Source organism: Cynocephalus volans, chromosome 6 (assembly GCF_027409185.1).
Source record: "Cynocephalus volans isolate mCynVol1 chromosome 6, mCynVol1.pri, whole genome shotgun sequence".
NCBI lineage: Eukaryota > Metazoa > Chordata > Mammalia > Dermoptera > Cynocephalidae > Cynocephalus > Cynocephalus volans.
Window position 1 is genome coordinate 13,512,508 of NC_084465.1, and position 10,232 is coordinate 13,522,739.

At 33.9% G+C, this 10,232-nt stretch overlaps 1 pseudogene; it reads left to right on the forward strand.

Annotated features, from left to right (window-relative positions):
• Positions 1 to 1,711: 1,711 nt before the first annotated feature.
• On the forward strand, positions 1,712 to 1,856 carry LOC134381328 (U2 spliceosomal RNA; annotated as a pseudogene).
• The last annotated feature ends 8,376 nt before the right edge of the window (positions 1,857 to 10,232 follow it).

A 10,232-nucleotide genomic window follows, 5' to 3' on the forward strand; every position in this document is an offset into this window, starting at 1 on the left:
ATTTCTCTTTCTAAATAATCTATGTGCAATAAAGCCCTCCTCCACTTTCCTCCTTTTTCTCCAGCTCACACTCTCTACTTCGTTCAAGTTCTATATCCGATTGCTCCCACTCTTGAAATTCTTATTGCTGTTTTAGCGTCAGTGTTAACTTTGTCTTACCCGTTTGCCTGCAAACATAATACCAGATCTTCAAAGCACTCATGCCGCTCACTTCAACTGTCCCAGTCCAAATATGTCGCCCTTCTGAGGTAGACTAAAACACTTATTTTTAGCATACTTCAAGTTTGGGGTAAATATCCTTTAACTTTTGGTATTTTTTATTGTCCATCTTTCCTACAAGGTTGTGACAGAAGAATAAATTTGACTCACCAACATCCAGATAGAACTAAGAATAGTATATGGTGCATATTTTCTCAGATATGCATAATTAGCATAATTGTATTACATCTGATTTGGGCAATATAATAACACTTATCATGGCCTACTGTGGGTACAAAGAGGTGTCATGTGTCTCTATTTTTAGGCTATAACTTTTGAAGGGAATAGAGCAAAAATATTTCCTGTGGAAAGTGCTAGACACTTTTTTGAATGTTGTTAGTACAAGGGTACTTCAAAAAATTGTGGAAAAATAGAATTAAAAGATAATATAAATCTTTATGAATATTTTGAAGTACATTTGTATTTTATTAATTTTTCTCAGCAGGAATAGTTATTACCCATCCTGCTTGGCTGAATCACTACTGATGAGTCTTTATAAAGGTCATTTTGATATGGAAGTGTTTGCCAATTACTATTAAAAGAATACCTACACCTGGGCCTACATTTTCTTTAACATTTTGCTGTCTCTGAGACAGAAATATCTTCTTCACATGGCTTGAATATTTTATTTTTTTCTTTTTGTTAATTCTACTTGTCATGTAGAATTTTAATGAGGTACTTGAAAAAGAGAAAATAAAAGAAGCAATGATGTGGGATTTGCGATGTTTAGCCTGTTTTCACCATAACTTGTCATGCATCATGCATCTTTTTAATTTTATGAAGTTATTTCAGGATGTGCTCCAACAAAACAAGGGAGGAAATTGAGAAGGTGAATGACATGAGATTAATGAACTAGAGAGGCCACTCAGGATAAAGTCAGGTAGAATGTCTAGGATGTAACCAGATCAAACAGAAAGAAAATGAAAGTCTCCTAGGGATGTCTGCTAGAAAAAGTTGGAATGAATATATTATCTGAGGTGGAGAAGGGAGATTTGAAGGTGCAGAAAACAATAGAAATAAAGCAAGCAAGCAGAGGTGAAAAAAAGAGGCAATTCATTAACATTTCATTTATTATTTGCAGCTGTATGCATACTAATTGACACATACTTTCTGCTTATAAAGTCAGTTATAAGAAAATATTGGCCAAATTAAGAATTTTCTTTGAATTCATTGCCACTGCTGATGTGGTGCAGGTAAATGGGTTTCAAGAGTGGTGTTGCTTTTCTTTCTTACACCTCAGACTTCTCCAGCAATTTCTGCCCCATGATTGAACTTCTTACTGGGACCACAACATGCCATTGCACTTTGCTCAGGAGTTGAGAGTTGATGCTGGCCACCAGTACTCTTTTCTAATTTTCTTTGTTTCTCTCTGTGGGAATAAATGGCAAAGATACATTTATTTGCTTGTTTGCTTGCTTGCTTAAATTAATTGTTTTCTAAAAATCTACTTTACATCGCTTCTCGGCCTTTTGGCTAAGATCAAGTGTAAAAATCTACTTTACTCATATGTTGTTTCCATATAAAAAGCTGTGTATACTTAAAGTATATAATTAGATGTGTTTGGTGATAAGTATACACCCATGAAATCATCACTACCTTCAAGGTCAGACATATTCATCACCTTCCAAAGTTTCCTCCCCATCACTTTATTATAATAATTATTTTTTTCTGTATAAGAATACTTAACATAAGATCTACTTTCATAGAAAATTTAAAGTTTGTAGTTCAATATTGGTGACTCTAAGAACTATGCTCTGTATTAGATCTTCAGTACGTATTTATCTTGCATAAGTAAAACTTCGTAAAATTTGGAACAGCACCTCACCTATTTCCCTTCCCCTTAGTTTCTGCTGAACACCATTCTACCTATGCTTCTGCGATTTGACTATTTTAGATTTCACTTATAGGTGGGATTATAAGTATTTGCATTTCTGTGTCTTGCTTATTCTACTTCGTACAGTGTTCTACAGGTTCATTTACGTTGTCACAAATGGCAGGGTTTCCTTCTTTTTTATAGCTGAATAGTATTCACCTCTGTGTGTGCAAAACATATACTACATATATAACATTTTCTTTATCCAGTCATCCATCGATAGACATTTAGGTTTTTTCAATATTCTGGCTATCATGGATAATGCTGCAATAAACATGGGGGTGTATGAATATCTTTATGATAGTGATTTTACTTATTTATTTTTGAATATATACCCAGAAGTGGGATTGATGAATCACATGGCAGTTCTATTGTTAAGTTTTTGAATGATGTTCATACTGTTTTCCATGATGTCTGTACCAATTTACATTGAGTATATAATGGTTCCCTTGTCTCCACATCATGGCCGACACTTGTTATCTTTTGACTTTTTAATAAAAGCTATCCTAATGCTGTCTATTTTTAACAGCAAAATGATGATAAACATAATAAAGATAATAAGATTTATTCCTCAAAACACACAAAACAGAAAAGTCAACAAACAAATGCTCCCAAGGGGTAGCAATAAGTTAAATTATCTGCAACAAAATTATTCTTTATGTTCAGAAATTAAATGTTTTAGACGTTGTGTATTGCATCCAACTGTGTCTAACCGGAATTTTGAAATACTGATGCTAATATTGCTAATTTTGTATAATATAGAAATATTCTTTAATTATAGCAAAAACTAATGTCACCAACTTAATGCATATTTATATAGAACCCTCCCCAATGCAAATGTATTTATAAACATTAAAGAATCTATGATTTTGTCTATGTTTCATTGAACCATTTTTCTCATAGAAACACTGTCCATGGGTCTCTGATCTCTGTTTAGACTGATAGTTCTCAAAAGTTCATAATGCTGATACATGTATCTTCAAGCCTATATCTTATTTTTTTTCCCTCCATATGAAATAGTTTCTCCAAAGAACTATTACTCTGAAATTGTCTTCTTATAAGCATCAATTCAAAGCATGTATAAGGTACTGAATTAGTCTTTATAGCTGGTGCTACAAATTACCACATATTTGGTAGCTTAAAACCACACAAAAAATTATTCTTTCACAGTTCTTGAATCTTCTAGTTTTCTGAAATCTAGCAGGAACTTGCTCGCTCTGAGGGGTCAAGGGGAGAATATGTTCCTTGCCACTTCCAGCTTCTGGTGAGTGTCAGCATTCCTTGGTTTCTGGCCATAGCTCTTTCTGCTCCATCTGCATGTAGCTTTTTCTTCCGTGTGCCTTCTGTTTATTTCAAATCTCCTTCTGCCTTTCTTTTAGAAGGACATTGACTTTGAATTTCAGACCCACCAAGATAACCCAGGATTCTCTCCTCATATCAAGATCCTTTAATAAATCACATCTGTTAAGACCTTTTTTTTCCAAATAAGGTAGCATTCGTAAGTGCTGGGGATCAGGATGTGGACATATTTTTTGATGGGGAGAGCCACCATTTAAGATAACTACAAATGTCAATACCTTTAAGTATTGCCATAGTTTTCTATAGCTATCTTACAATCCATATTATTATCCTTATTCTAACCTAGCCTCTAGAAAGTGTTTTAAAAATATTTGGATATTAATGTCATTTTTTCAAAAATATTTCTGAATGATCAGTTCTAACTTGAAACTCTTTTTCTTTAAATGAATTGGGGAACGTGTCATGGACAATAGATACAAAGCAGCAAATGGTAGATTCTCTCTCTCTCTTTTATTCTCTCCATCTCCCTCTTGCTCTTTCTCTCTCTCTTACTATACGTACACACATCTAGTATATATTATATGTATTACATATATAGTGAGAGTCAAATTATTGCAGATGTCATGTGCCCATGAAACAGTACTTCTAAAGCCAACAACTGGATTTAAGAAGGAAAATGTAGATTAGACACAAGGTGAGAAATGTGTCTCTTTCTATCTTAATAGTGTAGGTAGCATCGTGCCTAGGAAAGAAATCTGAATAGTGGTGTCAGACCCATTCTTTTACATGAATCCAAATGGAACCTGGGGAGTAAGAAACACAAACAAATGTCCCCTTTTTCAAATTAGAGAGTAGATGGCTCAGGTTGTGGGGAGAATAATTGAGAGCTTGATCCTGATAACCAAGCTGCTATGTACCTTAGAAGTCAGGTTGTACCTAAGTTGTTACGTTCTTACAGTTTTATGAATTCATGCATCTCTTTAGTCCACACAAAGATGTATGAAAAGCTGGAATTTTTAGGTGGTTGAGACATGGTTCTCAGCAAACAAGTTATGGCAACCCTGAGAAGGAACAGATCCCCCAAATCCGAGCAGTTTCTCTCTCTGCACTTGTAGCTGTGTACAATGAGGAAAGAACATAGTAACTAGAAGCAACAATTATTGAGCCCTTACTATGTTTCAGAAGATATGCCACATGCTTTCCATGAATTATATATTTTAATTCAATCACTACCCTCATTTTACAGGTGTAGAGAATAAAGTTCAAATGAAGCAAGTTGGTGATTCCTTATAATGGGACACTTGAGATCAGCTGGAATTGTCCTGGAAGTCATAGTTTATTTTTATAATAATTTTATTATTATCATCTATTATTATTATTATTATTACTCTTTTTCACTCTCATTCTCTTGTGAGGGTACAATGGAGTTTTCTAAAGGTAACGTGACATTTGCAAGTGTAACAGTTTGGATGCTAGAGTAAATAAACAAGTTAAGCATTTTGTAAGACACTAAACTATTTTACATTACTATAAAAGAATGCTACCTTTCCATTTTATTTGGTTTTAGAGAAGATAGTTATTTTAAATGAATATGTTATACATATTATCACATAGTGGAAATATTATTTTAAAATGAATTAAATGTAAACATTTTAAGATGATGTTTTAATTTGTAGTACGATAAATATAATTATAAACAAACACCCACGTAAACAAAATGTCTTTGGCTCCTCAGGAATTTTTAAAAGGTAAAGCAGTCTTGAAACCAAATAATTAATAGAAACACTGAACTCAATGAATTGTCAACAAACTAGCTGCCCCTCAAAATGGAAAGATATTCAAAGTTCACGAATTGGAAAAATTGATATTGTCAACTTGTCCATAATTCCCAAAATACACCACACAGTTAATGCAATCCCATCAAAATATCAATGAAATTCTTTACATGAAAGGAAAAAACATAGCCTTCTGTCAGCTGTCTTTGTGGGGGGGTTTAACACAAATGACTGCATTTTCATTTTGAAAACTTTCCCATTGCTCCCTTTTGAAAGAACAAGATCTTTCTCTTGAAGCATAGCTGATCAATCAACCCGTAGTTAGGTTTTGATGTCCCTCAGTCCCAGGATAAACCTGTCCTGGTTGCTTGTCTGGTCCCATTTTGGAGAAAGTGTTGCTGTTAGTTATTGGTCTGTTGAGGTTTTCTACATCTCCTTGGTTCAATCTTGGTAGTTTCTATGTGTCCCGAAATGTATTCATTTCTTCAAGGTTTTAAAATTTGTTTGCATGAAGTTCGTCATAATGATCTTTAATGATTCTTTGTATTTCTGTGGAATCGGTTATAATGTCTCCTTTTTTGTTTCTGATTTTTATTATTTGGTTCTTCTCCACTCTTTTTTTGGTTGGACTAGCTAATGTTTTGTCTATTCTGTTTATCTACTAAACAAACCAACCTTTGTTTTCTTGATCTTTTTTATCATATTTTTGGTCTCTGTTTCATTTAGCTCTGCTTGGTTTTTAATTATTTCTACTAATTTGGGGGGTTTGACTTGTTCTTGTTCTTCCAGTTCTTTGAGGTGCAGCATTAGGTTTTTTATTTGAAATCTTTGTATTCTTTTGATGTAAGTATTTATTGCAATAAACTTTTCTCTTAATACTGTTTTTAGCAAAATTCTATACGTATTGTTATAATGTTTATTTTTATTAGTTTCATAAAATATTTTGATTTTCTGTTTAATTTCTTTTTAGACCCTGGTATTGCCAATTCCTACTGAGGGGGTTTCTTGTTCCAGCTCCCACTTCTGGGTATCACTATGTCGACCTCAATAACAAACAGAGACAAGCTCTCTAAGGGAAAATGGGGAATATGGCACTGCAATGAGAAAACGTGTAAACTATGTGCATATTCAGGGAGGTAAAGGAATAAAAAGTGTTTTTTTAAAAAATAAGAGAGGATTACATAATTGTTTTGGGATAATTATCCTTCACCACAAAGTTCAATAACAAAGGTTTCACCACTCCAAAGTTAGATAGGCCGTTGCTTGGTAGTTGTCCTTGTAGGAGCATTTTTATAATTAAGGTTGTGATGACTTTAGGGCAATCTGTGGCTTCACAGAGTCCTTTTAACAGTTCTTGTTACCAAACACATGGGGATAAGAAGTCCTCCCTTCATGGCTCTATTTGTCACAGGTTGTAACACAAGCAACTCCATTTTGATCCTGAAAATGTTAACAAGTCACTATAGAAAATAGTACGGAGATTCCACAAAAAGTAATAAAGAGAACCACCACATGAACCACATGAACCAGCAACCAGCAACTGCATATATATGCAAAGAAAAGGACATCCATGTGTTGAAGAGATATCTGCAGTCCCCTGTTTACTGCAGCACTATTTGCAATAGCTGAGATAGGGAATCAACCCAAGTGTCCATCAACGAATGATTAGATAAAGAAAATACAGTATATATACACAATGTAATACTATTTCAGGCACAGAAAAGAACAAAATCTTGTCATTTGCAGGAATATGGAGGATCATAAAGGATGTCATGCTGAGTGAAATAAGCCAGGCACATAAAGACAAATACCACATATTCTCACTCATCCATGGAATTTGAAAAATTTGATATCATATGAAGAGAGAATAGAATGGTAGTTACCAGAGCCTGGGCAGTTGGGGTTTGGAGAAGCTCATGGGATACAAATATACATTTAGACTGGAGAAATTAGTTCAAGAGATCTGTTGTACAGCAGGGAGACTAAAGTTAGTGACAATGTACTATATTCTTGAAATATACCAACAGAGTAGATTCTCACCACAAAGATGATAACTATGCGAGATAATGTGCATGTTAATTATCTAGATTTTATCATTTCACAATGCACATATAATTTAAAACATAGTGTTGTATGCAATAATGCATACAATTTTCTGTCAGTGTAAATAAATTTGAAAAAATGAGAAAAATATCACCAACAATTTATTTTTTTCCTCAGGAATTCTTTGTCTATTCAGAGTTGTCTGTTGTTGCACATGAATGTTAATATTTTTTTTCCATTTCTGTGATGAATGTAATTTATATTTTGTTGGGTATTGCACTGAATCTGTAAATTGCTTTGGGTGGTATAGACATTTTCATAATGTTAATTCTTCCAATCCAAGAGCATGAAATGTCTTTCCATCTTTTTGTGTCTTCTTTAATTTCTTTCAGTAGAGGTTTGTAGTTGTCATCGTAGAGATTTTTCACCTCCTTGGCTAAATTGATTCCTAGGTATTTTATTTTTATTTTTTTGTGACTGTTGTAAATGGGCCTACTTTCTTAATTTCTCTTTCTGTTAGCTCGTTATCGGAGAATATAAGTGCAACTGATTTGGGGGCATGTATTTTGTATCCTGCAACATTACTGAAATTATTAACCAGCTCTAGGAATTTTTTGATAGAGTCTTTAGGTTTTTCTATATATAGTATCAAACCATCTGCAAATAGAAAAAGTTTGAATTCATCTCTTCGAATCTGGATGCCCTTTATTTCTTTCTCTTGCCTGATTGCTTTGACTAGTACCTCCAGTGCTGCGATCAAAAGAAGTGGTGAGAGTGGGCATCCTTGTCTTGTTCCTGTTCTTAAGGGAAAAGCCTTCAGTTTTTCCCCATTCAGAATGACACTGACTGTGGGCTTGTCATAGATGGCTTTAATTCTGCTGAGATACTTTCCTTCTATACCTAATTTGTTGAGACTCTTTATCATGAAGGGATGTGGAATTTTGTCAAATGCTTTTTCAATGTCTACTGAGATAATCATATGGTTTTGGTCTTTGAATTTATTGCTGTGATGTATCATATTAATTGACTTTCATATGTTGAACTATCCTTGCATCCCAGGGATGAATCCCACTTGGTCGTGGTGTATAATTTTTTGGAAGTGTTGCTGTATTCTGATTGCTAATATTTTGTTGAGGATTTTTGCATCATTTTCATCATGGATATTGGCCTGTAATTTACTTTCTTTCCTTCCTCCTTTCTCACTTAGCTCCCAGTTATGAGTGAGGACAGGCAGTATTTATAGATCTGTGCTTTGCTATTTCACTCAGCCTAAGTTTCTCCAGGCTTATCCATGTTGTTGCAAATGGGAGAATTGCATTATTTGTTATGGCACAGTATTATTCCATGGTGTGTACATACCACATTTTCCTTATCCAATCGTCCATCGATAGACATTTAGGTTGGTTCCATATCTTGGCTATTGCAAGCATAGCTGTGATGAACATGGGAGTGCAGATATCCTTTTGACATGATGATTTCCATTCCTTTGTGTATATACCCAGAAGTGGGATTGCTGTATCATATGGAAGATCTATCTGTAGTTGTTTGAGAAATCTCCATACTGTTTTCCATAATGGTTATACTAATTTACATTCCCACCAACAATGTAGAAATGTTCACTTCTTTCCACATCCTCACTAGCATTTGTTATTCTCTGTTTTTTTGATTATAGCCAGTCCAAATTGGGTGAGATGATAACTCAATGTGGTTTTAATTTCCATTTCCCTGGTGATTTGTGATGTTGAGCATTTTTTTTATGTATCTGTTTGCCATTTGTATGTCTTCCTTTGAAAAATGTCTATTCAGTTCCCTTGCCCATTTTTTAAATGAGTTATTTATTTATTATTATTATTATTATTTTTACTGTGTAATTGCTTGAGTTCCTTGTATATTATGGATACTAATTCCTTTTTTGGATGCATAGTTAGGAAAAGCTTTCTCCCACTCTGTAGGTTTTCATTTCATTCTGTTAATAATTTCTTCTGTTGTGCAGAAGCTGTTTAGTTTGGTATAGCCCCATTTGTTCACTTTTTCTCTTGTTGACAGTGCTTTCAGTCTCATGTTCATAAAGTCTGTGCCCAGAACTAGTTCCTGAAGTGTTTCACATATATTTTCCCTTAGTAATATTATGTTTTCAGGTCTTATATTTAAGTCTTTAACCCATTTGAAGTTGATTTTAGTATATGGTGAGAAGTGCATGTCTAGTTTCATTTTTCTGCATATGTCCATCCAATTTTCCCAGCACCAGTTATTGATGAGGCAGTCTTGTCCTTAAGTATATTTTTGTTGCCTTTGTCAAATACCAGATGGTTGTAAAGCTGAAGCATGATTTCTGGGTTCTCTATTCTGCTCCATTGGCCCAAGTGCCTACTTTTATGCCAGTGCCCTGCTGTTTTGGTTACTATAGCTTTGTAGTATAATTTGAGGTCAGGTAGTGCTATTCCTCCAGCTTAATTTTTTTTGCTATTTGGGGTCTTTTATTATTCCATATGAATGTTGGGATTGTTTTTTGCACTTCTGTGAAGGATGTCATTGGTATTTTGATGGAGATTGCATTGAATCTGTAGATCACTTTGGGTAGTATAGACATTTTCACCATGTTAGTTCTTTGAATCCAAGAGCATAAAATATCTTTCTATCTTTTTGTGTCTTTTTGAATTTCTTTCATTAGTGGTGTTTGGTTCTATTTTGAGGATTATACAATAGTTTATTTGGAGAATAATCCTAATATTGGGATTATACAATGTTCTTCATGTTTTGACTCAGGATATCTACTTTCTGCAAGAAAAAAAGTGTCCTTCTCAGTACATTATGAGTAAGTGCATGATGTTAATTTTTGTAATTGTTGGTGAAGCTAACTTGGATCACTTGAGAAAGATTGTACCTCCCAGATATTACCATTATATAATTATTATTTTCCCTAATTAATTTCTGAGGTGTCCATTACACTTATTATATAAATATCATGTTCTTCATTATGGAAC